Below are 16,291 nucleotides of genomic sequence, written 5' to 3' on the forward strand. Positions count from 1 at the left end.
TGGTTGGATACTTTGAGAGTACCAGACTTGGGGAAAAAAATTGCGCCATCTTAAGGCAGGGTCCCCTACAATTGGCGCCCAACATTAAATCCAATCATGCCGGTTTTAATTTTATTGTAACGCGAATAAAATTTGGATTACAATACGTTCAAGAAGTTATCAAAAAGCCGCAGTCAAATAGAATCAAGGGTATTCTCTACCTCTGCAAAAATGTTCAAAATATGAAGCCAATTTGTTTGTTATTTTCATCGTTCGTTCATAAGATTGCATGTAATGGAGTGAATGATTTTAGTTGTACTTATGTCCCGCGACCCGCTCCCATCTAAACTTCAGAAGGGGATTTCTCCATGAATTTTCAAAATTCTTTCAATTTTTTTCACCAATGCTAATATTTTATCATTGAAAGCGAGGGTATGTAGCCATATTTTCTAATTTAGCTTTTCCAACGGAGATCTGAGCATCAATAGTACCTCCGTTCAATTCCCAATGACGGCCACAAAATGACATAAATCAAAAATGTCTCGACATACCCTCGCTTTTGAATGTTTTCTGAGTACACTGAAAAAAATAAACAGTAATAGTTACATTAAAACAATGCACTCAGTGCATTAAAACGCGGTAATTTTGGTATAGGAATGAAACGCATTAATCAGTACACATTTAGAGAAGTAACTATTACACAGAAGTGCAGTAACCATTCCATCGTTTTTATTCAACAGTATTTAAAAAGTGGGGTTAGGTATTTTTTTTTCTTATCAATTTCAAGTTTCTCCGCACATCTAGGTAAATGATTTTACTGCAACGAATTTTTCTAGACCTAATTTCCCTACGAAAATTTTCCTACCTAACCGGGATTCGAACCTGCGACCTCTCGTTCTAACTGCCTGCACTTAATGACATGGCCGCGAGTAGAATGTTTGATTTAGGCCCTCGAAGCATTTATAAGTTTTTCACTGTTTGGGAATGTTTACCACTGGTACATCGTTTACTGTATTCAGTAAATCACTACATGGTTCTCAGCCATGTTTAAGGAATGTAATCATTGCTTACTATACGATGTAACTATTACCCACCAAATGATGTTCTGAATACCATGTCTGCAGTACTGAGTCTCCAAAGAAATGTAATGAGAACATAGAAATGAATTTTGGAACAGGGTGTCCACTCATTTCTGGAAATGATTTTCCCTGACTTTTCCAGGTTTTCCAGACCAATTTTTCCATTTTTCCAGACAATTTTTTTCAATTTTCTATATGCTCACCCCAAACTTCAGTTGAAGAAGATTTTTTTGGGGGGGGGGTGTAATTTTTTTTATACGCTTCTCTTCGAACTGGGTACTTCACAGCTGAACTTTGATCATTAACTTTTTTAATTAAAAGTAAATAAATAAATGAGTAAAATCATGCCTCAAGTTTGGCCAATTGATACAATACTTATTCATTTATGACTTTTGAAAATGTTTCTTTTCTTTTTTGGATTTTTGGAGGCATCAAAATGTGAAATTTGTTCATCCTGGAGGACGAGAACTTTTGAAAATTTTCATTTCTAGATGCCTAAAAACGAGGATTTTTTTAAATGAGAAGAGTTCATTTTTTGGTTTTTTAAATTTTAATAGTGGGGTGTTTTTTTTTTAATGAAGTCAACAACTTTTGAAAAAGAAAAGAGGACAGGCCCGAGCGAAGCGAGGGCGAAAACTTCTGAAAATTTACATTTCCAGAAGCATGAAGCCGAGGTTTTTTAATGTGAGGACGAGCAGTTTTTTTTGGCTTTTAAAATTTTAGAATTTGAATGATGTTTTTTTTTTGAAAGAAGTTGATTTTGAAAAAGAAAACAGAACAGCCCCAAGCGAGGGCGAAAGCTGTTGTAAATGTGTATTTCGAGATGCACTTGATTTTTATTATCTAGAAATTTTGATTTCGCACTTTGAAAAAGAAAAGAAAACAAGCCCGAGCGAAGCGAGGGCAAAAGCTTTTGAAAATTTGACTTTTGAGAAGTAAAAAATAATGTTTTCCTTTCATCACAAGTCCTTATCTGAAATTTGCAATTGATTGTTTTTTCAAAATTCCAGGGATTTTGGGTGAAAATTACGAAATTCCCTGACTTTTCCCTGACTTTTCCAGACCGACCAAATTCCCTGACTTTTCCAGGTTTTCCAGGTTTTCCAGACTTGTGGACACCCTGTGGAAGGTGATGCAATAAATCCATCCAGGCGATGTACTCATTCCATTATTTGATGCATTCTCTGATTTGAACTATGTAATCATTACATCAAAATGAGGTAATTTGAAAATTACTGTACTGTGCAGTAACCATTGCATCAATTTCGGGACTGAATACAGCGTTTTGAAAATCATTTCTTTCAGTGTAAAATAAACCAAACCCCATGAAAATCCGTCCAATAGTTTTCGCACAATCCTCGACCAAAGTTTGTAGTTTTCATCAAAAATCGCTACTGATGGGTAGAGAATAGCCTTAGGATTGGAAAAATTGTCTGATTACAAATACATTCAAGAAGTAATCAAAAAGCCGCAGTCGAATATGATTGAGAGTGGAAAAATTGCCAACAGTCAAACATGTAAATGTAGAATACGAACATTGAATCCAGAAGTCTCATTCACCAAGTGGAAAACCATTCCCAAGATCAACCAGTTACGAAAAATAAACATGTCCAGTCCAAATTCAGCCAACCAGGTAGAATAAAAAATTACAATTGTTTAAAACAAGTGATCTTCAAATATTTGAAAATTTTATTTTTGTTTATATTTTCTTTATCATTTTATTTATTTGGAGAAATGGCAATTCAAGATTTTTTCATCTGGGAAAATGCATTTGGGAAAATTTTCAGGAACCCAAGTCGACTATAGAAATGGTTTCGAGCCATTTTGAAGAATCTGGTAATTATTTTGGAAATTCCAGTTTTCCTCAAAATTTTATTGAGAACTGTTCGAATGAACTTTTGCATTCACTTTTTCAAATTATCAATCAACTGGACTTTCCACTTTTTTTATTTTTCACAACCTTTCAAACAATACTGAAAAAGACAAATTGGCTTTAATATTGCAAATTGCAACTTTTTTCTCGATAAAATTCAAAACCTCAGTAAATGCTCCTATAAATAGGTAACTCACTTAACAGTTGCGATCACTTCTAGTTAACCGAACAAATAATTATCGTTTATCACTCATATAAATTTTTTTCGACAAATGAAAATTCATGTTTTTTTTTTGAAAAATATTTCAAGTTGTTGAGCTTCATACCCTTGAAAATTTTCATTGAGAAAAAACTTGAAAAATTGGAATCCTTCTTTTTAACAACAGTACTGTAAAAAATGACATTTTTTAGGAGGAAAAAATGAAAATTGAGCAATTGAAAACATTTTTTTAATAGGATATTAATTTTAGAAAAGTCATCTTTAAAAAAAATGATTATTGTAGAATAAATCGAGCGATGCATGCTCAAAATTTTCCCAAAAAATTTTCCATTAAGAGCTAAATATTGATGGAAAATCGAAAATTTCTCGCGAGGAGCAGGGGGAACAGGAATATCACCTAGTGAAACTATTAAGACCCACTAACAATTACCTTGAACGCAAAACCATCATTCTAAGCGATAAAAATTCAAATTAAAAAAGCTATTTAAAAAACCTACACGTCAAACAGTCCAGCTATCATCCAAATAATGGCCAAGTTCTTCAACTAACAAGCTTCAAATCGACGCACTATCACTCACTAATGGGCATTTGTAAACATACTAGAAAGAAAATACATATAAAATAACGACTTCGTATATTTGAAGTCCTCACAACGTACCTAATTTTTCCTCAAATATAAAAAGGTGAACTTGGCTAACGCAAGAATCATTCTAGTTTAAAACTTCAATCGAGTGCGTTACCTGAAAAGTATACGTATTTGTGAAAAGAATAAAAGCTGTGTCGCGATGATTGCCAGTTCGATGATAATTTTATCAATTTTGGTGGCATTGTTTGCTTGCTTTGCTGCAGTACAAGCAGGAGCCGAAGATACAGCAGCAGTGGTCAAGCTTTACGGCAAGATTTACCGTCGTCCGTTTGTAAATAAGATACTAACCCCATTGGGTGAAAATCTGCCCATCCGCTGAAAAAGACGCCGAAACCAGCTGGTTTATTGACGTATTCTGAATATATGCATGAAAAAGCGTTGTTCAGAAAGCGAATTGGTGCACTGAAAGAAAAATCTGCCAAAAAATACGCTACATGAATATTTCGTAGCGTATTTTTCTCGCGTAAGGCCACAACGCGTTCAAATTACGGGCGTCTTTTTCGCGTTGAAAAAAACCAACTACAAAATACGCTACGAGTATGTTTTTTGGCGTAATTCTTTCGCGTATTTAATAAACACACGCGTAAATGCGGTATTTTACGCGTGTGTTTTCGCGTAGTATAGGAATATTTGCATTCAATTAAATACATGCTGTGGTGGTCAGGTTAGTAGAGAAGTCGCCCACTGATCCGGAGACCCAAGATCGATCCCCGACAGTGCCAAAAAATTTTTCGTGAATATTGAACATTGGCAGAATTTATCGCGTAAAAAAATACGCGCGCGGATTAATGAGCAGAAAACTATTGGCGGAAAGTGTTGCGATTCCTGCCGCGTTTTTTTGTCGCGTATGATCGGCAGATTTTCACCCAATGGGGAAATAACCCTATATTTTTTCCAGTAAGGGTGTTGTTCGAATTCGCTCTGTTACTATCTGGTTTAGCGGCTTATCTTTTAATCCCACCAATTTTAGATTATAAATCCTAAGGCATCTTCAAGTGTACAATTCTAAGAGTTTCCTCATGAAGGTAAATCAGTTTTTCATTTTGAAATTTTGTTTATGCTTCAATTAAGTATTCAAAGATGAATTTATTTTGTAGTTGTTTTTGAAAATATTTCAAATAAGATTTTATGTCAAAATAAAATATGTAACAATAAAAATTACACAAGTTAGTTATCTACGTGTTTCTTTTTTTCTATGTTGTAATTTGGATTTGAGCAAATTTTTGAAGATAAATTCAAACGGAGAATCAAATCATGGATCATATTGGGTAGGTACTCGGTAAAATAACCTTGATTTCATTGGGTATGCTCGCGAAATGTTTCAGATTTTTTTATAAAAGTCATTCATTTTTATGAAAAATTACCAGGAAATTACAGCTCCTCCATCAGAAAATTGACTGGCACCAGAAGCCCACCCTAACAATTAACACTACTTTGGAACTTTTTGGCAAAAAAAAAAAAACACATTTTTGGTAAAATGTGAGACTTTGACAATTTTTATCAAAGTACACTTTCAACACTACGCTTTACTCTTTTGCGTCAATCCGTAAAAAACGAGATTACCGAGTTGTTAAAAATGTACAAAAGCTATGCAGGTTAAAAAATGAAATTACCAATTTCAAGCACTTTGAATCACGCCGAAGATATCTTAACGAGCGCCAAAAAAATTATATAAGCAGACCTGCACCGGTATCGAACTTAATAGTTTGTTCGCGATTACATATTTGCACATTTGCAACTGTTTCGAGTGTCAAGTTTCACTTTTGAGTTCACCGTACTTTTTTTCATTTCTCAAAAAAAAAAAAAAAAAAAAATGGCTTTTTCGTTGAGTAAACTCGCGACTGTTGCTTTGATGGCCATTGCAGTCATTTTTTTGTACGTTTCTCTAGTCAGCGCCGGTGTTATAACTGCTTTTGTAGGGTCCAGCATTTTTATAGCCATTGAACTCATGTTATGTCCTCTCTTCGTCTTTATACCGATAATGGGTCCGTTCATCGTCTACTTGCTTGTAGGTTTCAATGTGATCGTCTTTGTCTTGCTGGCTACCACACCGACTTTATGAGGTAAATATAGGTACATATAAGTATCCACATTTAAAAACGATTGTACGTTTCATCTGATATTGAACATAGCACCTAATTGAATGGTTCCATCAGAAAAGGGCCTAACTTCAGTTAGGCCCTTTCATAATAAATCGCAAAAATGGATTCTACAGTGGAAATACCACCTAGCACACTTCGTTACTTAGCCCTACCTATAGTCACGCCTTCAAAACTGAACGTCAAAGTCGGACACCTCCGCCGATTTTTCACCAAATTGTCTCTGAGAGTCTGGTGGTTTGCGTTATTACTATGTTTTGCACTTGGTTTTCATAACTTATCAGTGGTACGCCATTTTTTACAGACAAAAGTAACTTTTTCGTAATTTTTCAGTGGTGCGGAATTTCTTAAGGAAAAAATAAATTTCTACAAAATAGTTGTTGAGAACGTTTAAATGACCTATTTTAACCCAACTTCGTTATAATGTTATAAAATATTGCCTTTTACATGATAAAATTACGCGATTCAGCACATTTTTTCATCGAAAAAGTAGGTTCACAAGAAAGGGCCTAATTGTCCACTTTGTATTTTCAGTGTTTTCTTTGTATTTTATTGCAGAAAAGTAAAAGTAAAGAATGATTTTGAATCTTCAATGTATGCGGAATGAAAAAAAATAATAAGTTGCATGTTATTCTATAATATTTTCTATATGATATTCATATTCAAATGTTTAAAATGCGTTTTTCTCGAATCGCCATCTTTTCAGTTAGGCCCTTTTCTGGTGGAACCATTCAATTATTCTCCAATTTCGCATTAATCACTCAAAACAACACAAGATGATACGACCATATCGCTTTTTATGCATACTTATTTCAGAATCGAGTCAACATTCATCGAATGTTTCAACAAAAGTGAGAGATTTCGTTACTATGAGTACATAAATATTACTTTGATAATCATATCAAGCACAGTTTTTGTAGAAATAAATACACCAATGTTTTCAACTTATTTTATTTCTACAAAATTAAAAAAAATACCATTGCAAAAAATCGTTGGAAAATTCTTCCAAGTGTTGAAAACGTTCTTTTTTTTCAACAAAACGGAAATTTCGAATGAAATACATACGTAGAATTATACTCCAAAGAAAAGTTAATTTTTATCAAAATAAAGTAACTTTAGTGATCAAAAAAGCTTGAAAAAGTAAGCAAAAAAATGACAAAATAGAAAAAAAAATTAATCCGGAGAAAAATACCAAAAAAAAAAAAAGAAACAGAACATCAAATTAAAATGTCCTGGTTCTGAAATTTCACAAAATGAGATCATTTTGGAACTTTTTGATTAGAAAAATCGAGATTTTTTTCAATTTTTGGCAACAAAATGGAATTTTTGGTTATTTCAGAGGGGAAATTTTTGTTGGCAAAAAGCGAGACTTGGCCATTTTAGCAATATGAAAGCTTTGTTGGGCAAAAAGTAAAATTTTTGAGCAATTCTCAAAATTGAAAAATTTTAGGAGAAAAGGTTAATTCTGCAACTTTTTTTTACAAGCGATATTTTTTTTTGTAGGTAAATTCTTTACAAAAAGCAAGATGCAAGAATCAGAACTATTGGCAAAAAAATATACTTTTTCGCAATATTATGGTAGAAAAAGCGAGAATTTCAACTAAAAAATGGCACTTTTTGAAGTTTTTTTTTTTGCAAAAAAACGACAATTTTCAGCCATTTTTGATTACAGAAATATTTGTTATATAGATTTTCGAAAAAGCGAGAATTGTTCGCAATTTTCAGGAAAGAGAAACACTTGGACAAAATTTTAACAAAAAGCTGTAAGTGCTTTCGAGAATTATTGGTCAAAAAAAAATCATACGACTACACAAAACTGAAAAATTGCCACAAAAATTACTGAAAATTACCAAAAGTTGATAAGATTTCAGTGAGATTAAAGTTTGGGGTAAGATACTGAAGAATTGACATAAAAATCAATAAATTCCAGTACTTGAAGCGATGATTCGTGAATCGAGATTCGAAAATTTCAATGATTCGCGTTTCATGATTCGAATCAGTTTTTCCCCCTCAATTCAATTTTCGAACTTTTCATTCACAGCCGATGAAAATAGTGGTTTTTGATTTCAATGTTCAACCCCAATTTTAATTAAGTAAGTAAATTTTACAATGAATAAATTTGCCTACCTTCGAAAAAAAATGACAGAAAAAAGCAAAGAGAGGGCAACATCAACAGTTTTTTTTTAAAAAAAATTACGATTCGCCATTCGTGATTCGAATTATTTTACAAATGAATCTGCAGATTGGCGATTCGAAGTAATTCGAATCACTGAAATTGAAGGTAATTAGTGATTCGAATCAATTTTTACACGATTTTTCCCACTCCTGCTAGAAGTTGAGTTGATAGAATACACATGGGCATTCAAATTTGAAAAACAAAAAACAAAATCACTTCAAGAGTATAATGATTCCACTTCATCAAAACGTTCAAAAATCTTTGGAAGTTCGAAAGCTGCTAATTCAAATTCATATTTTGCAGCATCATCATAAAAAAGGCGATTCAGGAGTAAGTATTCAAAAAAACAAAACTATAATAAATTCTATTTCCTATTTTTCAGAAACCAAATTCTCATGCAAAAACCCAAAAGAAAATTCGCTCAACTTTTTCCAAAATCAAATCCTTTTCTTTCAAATTTATTAACTCGTATGTATCTCACAAACATACACCGCCAACTCAGAGTTGAAACCAAACTACCTTATACCTGTCCTTCAAAAACCACACAAACCAATCCAATATCCCATTTTTTCGTCACCTCCATTTCTAGGAAAACTACTTCCGGCGATAAATTCCGCAATTTTTTCAATCACCGTCGGTGTCGTTATCACAAAAGCACAATTTCAACACTGCGCTTTATTCTTTTGCGTCAATGAAAAGGTCACCCGATAACCTTGCCAGCCACCTGAAAAACCTCGTATCCGCAAAAAAAAAAGGAGATTACCGAGTCGTAAAAAAAATACAAAAGCTAGGTACCCACGATACGTTAAAAAGAAATTATCATTTTCAGGAAAAGCACTTATAGATCACTTCGAAGATACCTTAACGAGCGCCAAAAACACTATATAAGAAGACCTGTAACAATGTGGAAATCTATAGTTTGTTCGCGATCATATATTTGCACTGTTTCGGGCGTCTAGTTTCACTTTTTCGAGTAATCCGTGATTTTCTTTTTTCATTTCTCGAAAGAAAAAAAGAAGAAAAAATGGCTTTCTCGTTGAGAAAACTCGCGATTGTTGCGTTGATGGTCGCAGTGGCCATGTTTTTGAACGTGTCTTTAGTCAGTGCCGAACCTGTAGCTGCTACTATCACGTTCTTCTTTTTAGTTGCAATTGGATTTTTCTTTATTCCAATTTTTTTTATACCGCCAATCGGACCGATCTTCTTCTTCTTTTATGCGGGTTTCGTTATTTTTTTCACCATCCTGATTTTCTTCGCTCCATTTCCTTAAGGTAAACATACTTAATCATCTCATTTTTGAAACGGTTGTACATTTCATCTAAGCTGATACCCATCTTACTTATTCGCCAATTTCGCATCGACAAAAATTAGCATTTGGCAAAACCACATTCCTTGAATCAAAACAGAAAAAATTGCAAAAAATGTCAACTAATCTTCACCGGGGGACTTTGTTCAGATTGGTGGAGGATATTGTGGTGTTGAGTCAGGATTAGATTTTTGAGAGGAGGGAGAGGTGTGCATTCAGAATAAAATGTCCTAATGAAGTTTACTTTATTCTGGTACTGAAAATATTACCTCGTGTAGGAATCTCAAATATTCACTACTCGACATTAAAACAGCATCTCGCTTCAACACTTCGATAAAAAAATTTCATAACATTTTATCCTTTTAGCACCTATAAAAACCACACAAGGTGATACCAAACGTTTACTTATTTTCATTTCAGAATGAAGTCAGCATTAATCGGAAGTTCCAACAAAATGAAGAAATTCCGTCACCCCACATGTCTCTACGTAATATAATGAACAGAATATTTTTACGTATACTTACAGTAAATTTTTAGATATCTAGCTAATATTTGAATATGCATACTAAGAGTAGCTTTAGTAAAAATAAACCTCTGTTTCCGACAAATTATTATTTTATTTTACTCATTTATTAATTAAGATTGGTTTTTCTTTTCACAATTTTAAAATTTTCAAATGAACCATGTTTCCATCAAATCTTACGAGATTCGAATTTCGATAAAAAAATTTACAAACTGAAGCGTAGAGAACAAACCTCGCCTATTATCCTTTTTTTTTTGAAAATTGGCTTTATTAGATATGTTTTTTTTTCAACTACATATGTACCTACCTACATTTTTTTTCGATAACGAAATTTCATTTTTGAAATTGCATAATCTGAGAGTGTTTTAATTCAAAAAAAATTCCAGCCTTTAAAAAAAAAAAAGAGCAATATACCTACGAGTATTATTGATTTTTTTTTGAAAAAGTATTCCTCGTCATTCTTCTTAATGATCTTTGATGATGTCCCCTGATGAGAAAAAACCTCCCATACATTTTTTTCCCTCTACTCCCTCTTTCCTTCGTTTTTGGCCGTTTCATCGTTTTATTTTTTTTAAATAACATTTCAGTAAAAATATTAAAAAAAATATTGAAAGAAAAATTTCATTCTTTGTCACAAAGTTGGGTCTCCTTGAAGGGTATTACGATACTCTTTCATTTTTTTCTTTATTTTTGGCTCCCATTTCCATGAAGTTTTTATAATTCGAAGTTTTCAAACGTAGAAAACGGAAACCCCAGCCAGAGCGAAGAAGTACATACTTATTTACAACTAATTAAAAATGACCAAAATGACATGTTATTTTGTCACAATTCTCAACTTTTAATTGGACCTTGTTCCCATCAAGTTTCAAAACGAAACATGAGTTACCAATCACCTCATATCCACTTAGAAAATCATATTTCAAAGCATTTATAACAAAATCTCAAAATCATAAAAAGAAAAGATCGATCTCCAGAAAGATAATTTTATAGTGAAAAATAAGGCCAAATCTGTACCTCTCCCCTTCTTCATTCATCTCAAAAAATCATAATAATAAAATCGGCAAAAAATTTTCAAAAAGAAAAAAACATAATTTCATTCCATTTTTGAAATGGGGGGGGGGGAGATGGGGCTACCATAAAATTATACCAACATCGTTCAAAGAACCGAGAAGGGTTTCTTCTTCCATTCAGAAGAATTCTGCCACAGAAATATAATTTATATTTTTTTTCAATTTCACCAACTCTGATTCATTTTATTCTCGAAGATTTCTTCCAGCTTGGGAGGAGGCTCTACACATACACAAGGAGCCAAAATACCTTGGAAGAGACCGGAAGAAGAGTTTTCTTGAAAAAAGGCGAATTCTGAAGAAAAAATTGTCAATTTTTTAAAATGTTTTCAAAACTTGAAGGCTTGAAGGCTTTTCTTAATTTCAAGTTGGAAAGCTAAATTTTTTTTAGGATTTTTCTTCCTCATGAAAACCAATACATTTGGGACGATGGAAGCAAAAAAAAAACGCTTAAGAAATGATTTGGTAAATCCCTGAGAAGGAAGAAAGATTTGGTTTGCAGCTAGAAAACTGGTTTTTATTTCTTTTTTGTAATCAACAACTTTTTTTCAAATTCATACGACAGGTGAGTTCCTTGAAGGATGGGTAAGTATTTTCACAAATGATAGTAATAGGTATGTAATTGAAAAGTACATACTTTTTCAGTTTTTCTTATTCCTAAATAGGCATAATATCTTGTATGAAATTCATCACTCACCTGAAACAAATTTAAAAAAAAAAATCATTCAATAATCGTCTCCTGATAAAATTACAAAGTACAAAAGGTATATTATGAATATGTATGTATTATACAACACAAATATCATATGTATTTCAAAGCTGTCTCATAACGAAATTCCGCTTCGTTGCAGTCAGCACGGTTGCATATTATAATTTTATGAAGGAGTTATTATCATGTCAATTTCAAATACTTACAATGTTCACACGATCAAATTATTCTAAATTTCACTGCACAGAAAAGCATAAATTCTTTCTACTCCTCTTGAATAAAAAAAGTATACTTGATCTACACTCAAATTGACTCTAGCGGAAAATTCAAGAAACAAAATGCATTTACAAATTTGAAAATTCGAAAAAAGGTAAGACTTTTTGCTGACTTTTTGAAACAGAAGAGCTATTGAGCAAAAATAATTACCTTTCCTGACTCGAAGGACCCATAATTACATATTCTAAAACGTAACTTTGAGGAAAACAATTGACTTGTCTTTCAAACAGAAATTGGAAAAATAATGAGCGACCCATCCACAAAAATTATATAGCGAAATTTTTTACTAAAAATCAAGGGAGATTGATTTTTTTTGAAATACCAAACGAGATCTTTAGGTATAAACACTTTTTGCAGAACAATACGTTTTACAGGATTTTTCCCGATTTGATTTGATTTTTGTTCTATAAATTCGCTTAGACTACAGATAAGTAGTTACGTAATTCGAGATTTTTTCGATTTTAGAGGGGAAAAAGCTCAAAAACCCGATTTTTGATTTATTTTGATCAATCAGTAATTTTCCCTTAATTTTCGATTCTCAAAAGTAGGCTAAAATTACATCAGAGAAAATGTGCACTTAAAATCACCAGAATGATAAAAATTGACCGCCCAATTTTACATAAAACCATCCTCCATTCCTTTCTGACCTTCTTTTCACCAACCTTTGATTGAACTTGAAATTCAACAATCAGAAATAATTCTTTTTCGCACCAATTTAAAAGGTCATTCGATAATTTTCCCAACTGACAGAAAAACACACACCTTAACCTACCTATCTGTAAAAAAAATTATCACTCTGTTGTTATCTCGTTAAATAGCTAGGTACACGTTTATACAAAAGCTAGGTAGATACAAATAAATAGAAAAGTTGAAACGAAATTGAAATACTTGGAACCCCTTCTAGGATATAACATATAACATATCTTAACAAGCACCTCAAACTGACCAATAACACTGTGAAATTATCGAGTCGAATTTTAAGGTGCAAATTGTACACAAATTACTTTGTGCTTTCGCGGTTGCATTCGCTTTCAAGTCACTTTAACGTTCTTTTTTCAGCCCTAAAAAGATGAAGAAAGCTGAAATGACCTTCTCGTCGAGTAAACTCGCGAATATCGCGTTGGTGGCCATCGTGGCCATTTTTTTAAACGTGTTTTTAGTCAGCGCTGGTCCAGTTTTCGCTGCTGAGACGTTCTTTTTTCTTCTTGTCATTGCAATATCTATAACATTTCTCTTTTTCTTACCGCCACTCGGTCCGATTCTCTTCATCTTGTATTTGTTTTTCAGTCTCTATTTAATCATCAAGCATTACTTCGAACCGGATCCTTGAGGTAAATTTATAGAAACTTTTTTTTTCTGTTGAAACTAAATATGACCTTTTTTAGGAACCATATTTCCTCAATCTGAATCATCAGAGAACTTTGAAACAATAGAATCAAAGGAATGTATTTTCCCTAGAGACTGATTCAGATTAAGAGAGAGACACTGGCACATGCGAAGTCCTGGATATCGAGTCACACTCCCAATTTTTCCAGACACATTTAATGACTCATCCAGATTCCACCTTCGCTAAATCAGTATGCTGTTTTCTCACTGAATAAAATCACGCCCATAACTTTGTTTCTCACTTTTTGCGTCAAATAAGACCGAAAGGTCACCAGATAACCTTCCCAACCGACTGCAGACAAACACATATTATCTTATCACTCCCGTCGTTAAACAGGTGCAGGTACATGTACATACAAAAGCGAGACACTTTGAAAAGGAATTATCATATTTGAGAAAATCACTTATATGTATTTACATTATACATGTCAAGATATCTTAACGAGCACCTTACAACAAAAACAAGCTCGCCAGCACCACGACATATTTGCATTACCGAGCCGAATTCTAAACTTTTTATACGAGTTTTTGCATTTCACATAGCTTCGTAAATTTCTCACCTTCGAGTTGCAATTTTCCATTTTTAAACCCTTCGAAAAAAAATGTATTTTTTGTTGAAAAAACTTGCAAACATCGTATTATTGACCACTGTGTCTATTTTTTTGAACGTGTCTATAGTCTGCGCCGGTCCTATTGTTGCCAGTTTAACATTTTATATTATGGCCTCTATCGCATCCGTTTCTATGTTTTTGCTCTTCTTACCGCCAGTTGGACCGTTCTTAGTTTTCTTCTTCTTATTTATAAATATCTTCGTTATCGCAGCGGCCTACCTTATTCCTTGAGGTAAATTTAACCTATTCTTTTTTTTCGCCCAAGACCGAAACGATTTGTCGTATTTTACAACTTGAAAGTACTCGCAGAAAGTACACATTGTAGGTAATTAAAAATTTTCCAACTACTAAAATGATTATTCCTTTTCTTTTCTATGTTTCAGAATGAAGCCATGAAAAACCAGAAGTTTCCACAAATGAAAAAACATCGTCATCACAAATTTTCTAGTAGCAAGAAAATAAAACTATTTGCATTGTTATGTTTTGTCATTTGAGGCAACTTTCGTATAGAAATAAAACCGATGTATTTTTTCAGGGAATTTTCGTTTCTTTCATTTTACCATCTTTTTTTTCATCAAGTTACGATGGTAGTTATTCTCATAATCAACTTTCAGCCAGGCAACACAGGCTGATCCGTAAAGGAGTACCTTCCTTAAAATTGGAAACTAGGCAACCAACCTGAAGTTCAAGAACGAATATTTGCCTAACCTAGAATTTGTAGGGACCAAGTTTTTTATTCTCAAGTGATTTTTTTTTTAAATTGATAAAAGTAGCAAACTTGGGTAACCAAAAAATCTCAAAAACGAATCTCAGTCAAGCACATCCCAAGAGGAGCAAAGAAAGATTACATCCCTGGTATGAAACCAAGCCTAATCACACAGTACAACGAATATGTTGATAAATTTAATGAAAATCCTTTTGATGATGATACCATAGAGCTTGGAGATAAACTTGCAGCGGAGATAGCTTAGTCAAGGCAGGAGAACTGGCAGGGACTGGTGGAAGATCTCAATTTTGGCAAGGACAGTCGAAGAGCATGGCATCTGCTCAAAAGACTGAATGGAGAAAAAAGTTAAGCAAGCAGTTTCACTCGGACAACAGCAAATCAGATTGCTCACCAGCTGCTCATGGATGGAAAGACAACTGGTAGTGTTAAAAGCAAGAAAATTACTCGTAATTACTCATAACCATGCAGAGGAAGTGAATAACTTTTCATCACTGTTCACATACTCCCAGGTCACAGCAGCTATATGTTCAGCCAAAAATTGAAAAGCAGCCGGTGTTGATAAAATGTATGTGGAGCAGATAAAACATTTCGGGCCAAAAACTGTTACTTGGATCCAGGAATTGTACAACACCTGTGTAGAAACATCAAAAATACCTCGATCATGGAGGCAGGCCCACGTCATTGCTATCCAGAAGCTAGGCAAAGACCCCCGATGACCCTAAAAGTTACCACCCTATATGATTACTATGCTATCTGTACACGATATTTGAGCGGGTGGTCCCAAATCAAGTAGCTGAGCATATTGACAAAAACCTAATCAGTCAGCAGGCAGGTTTCAGACCTGGGGAATCTTGTACTGGTCAGGTCTTGAGTTTAACACAGCACATATAGGATGGTTTTGAACAGTGCAAGGTCACTGGCGCTGTGTTTGTGGACTCCACTGCAGCGTTTGACACAGTGTGTCATCCAATACTTTGGTACAAGATTTATGAACTGACTAGGGACTAGAAATTTACAGAAATCATCACAACACTGCTTAAAGACCAGAAGTTCTATGTGACTTTAGATGGAAAGAATAGCACTTGGGGAAGGCAAAAGAACAACTTGCCGCAGGGAAGTGTCCTGTCACCCATCCTTTTTAATATCTACACCAATGTCCAACAAATTGGAGGTCCTGCACGTCGCTTCCTTTATACAGATGACTTGGCGCACACAGCACAGTGTAACACATTTGTAGAGGTGGAAGACACACTGAATCAGGCAATAGAAGAACTCAACATATGCTATAAAGCCAACCACCTTAAGCCAAATCCATCCAAGTTCCAAGACAGAAACCTGTTTGTTCCACCTGCGAAACTGTGAGGCCAAGAGACAGCTCAACATCCAATGGGGAAACACTGCACTGAATCAAAATGACTAAAGCTCTTTAATACAAGTATGGAAATAGAGTATGCTCTTAAGAAAGTCATAGCATTTTATGTATATGTTACGAACTGCGCATGGCAGGTTGGTGTCATCACACTGTGGAGCAACCAATGGGGTGCAACGTTGTATGTGAACAGCTGATTTGATGCGTGCGCAGTACATAAAACTTACGTAAAATGCTATGACTTT

The 16,291-nt window shown here is 33.8% G+C and overlaps 1 protein-coding gene and 2 long non-coding RNA genes across 3 annotated transcripts in view; 2 read left to right on the forward strand and 1 right to left on the reverse strand.

Annotated features, from left to right (window-relative positions):
- hwt (heavyweight) overlaps positions 1-16,291 on the reverse strand; it is a 350,931-nt gene that overhangs the window by 114,838 nt on the left and 219,802 nt on the right. The gene's annotated exons all lie outside the window — the stretch shown is intronic.
- On the forward strand, positions 8,449-9,986 carry LOC135847509 (uncharacterized). The gene is made up of 2 exons (XR_010559185.1): positions 8,449-9,343; positions 9,799-9,986. It is a non-coding gene; the product is annotated as an uncharacterized LOC135847509 (long non-coding RNA).
- LOC135847500 (uncharacterized) lies at positions 12,860-14,484 on the forward strand. The gene is made up of 2 exons (XR_010559184.1): positions 12,860-13,284; positions 14,334-14,484. It is a non-coding gene; the product is annotated as an uncharacterized LOC135847500 (long non-coding RNA).

Source organism: Planococcus citri, chromosome 5, assembly GCF_950023065.1.
Source record: "Planococcus citri chromosome 5, ihPlaCitr1.1, whole genome shotgun sequence".
NCBI classification, from domain to species: domain Eukaryota; kingdom Metazoa; phylum Arthropoda; class Insecta; order Hemiptera; family Pseudococcidae; genus Planococcus; species Planococcus citri.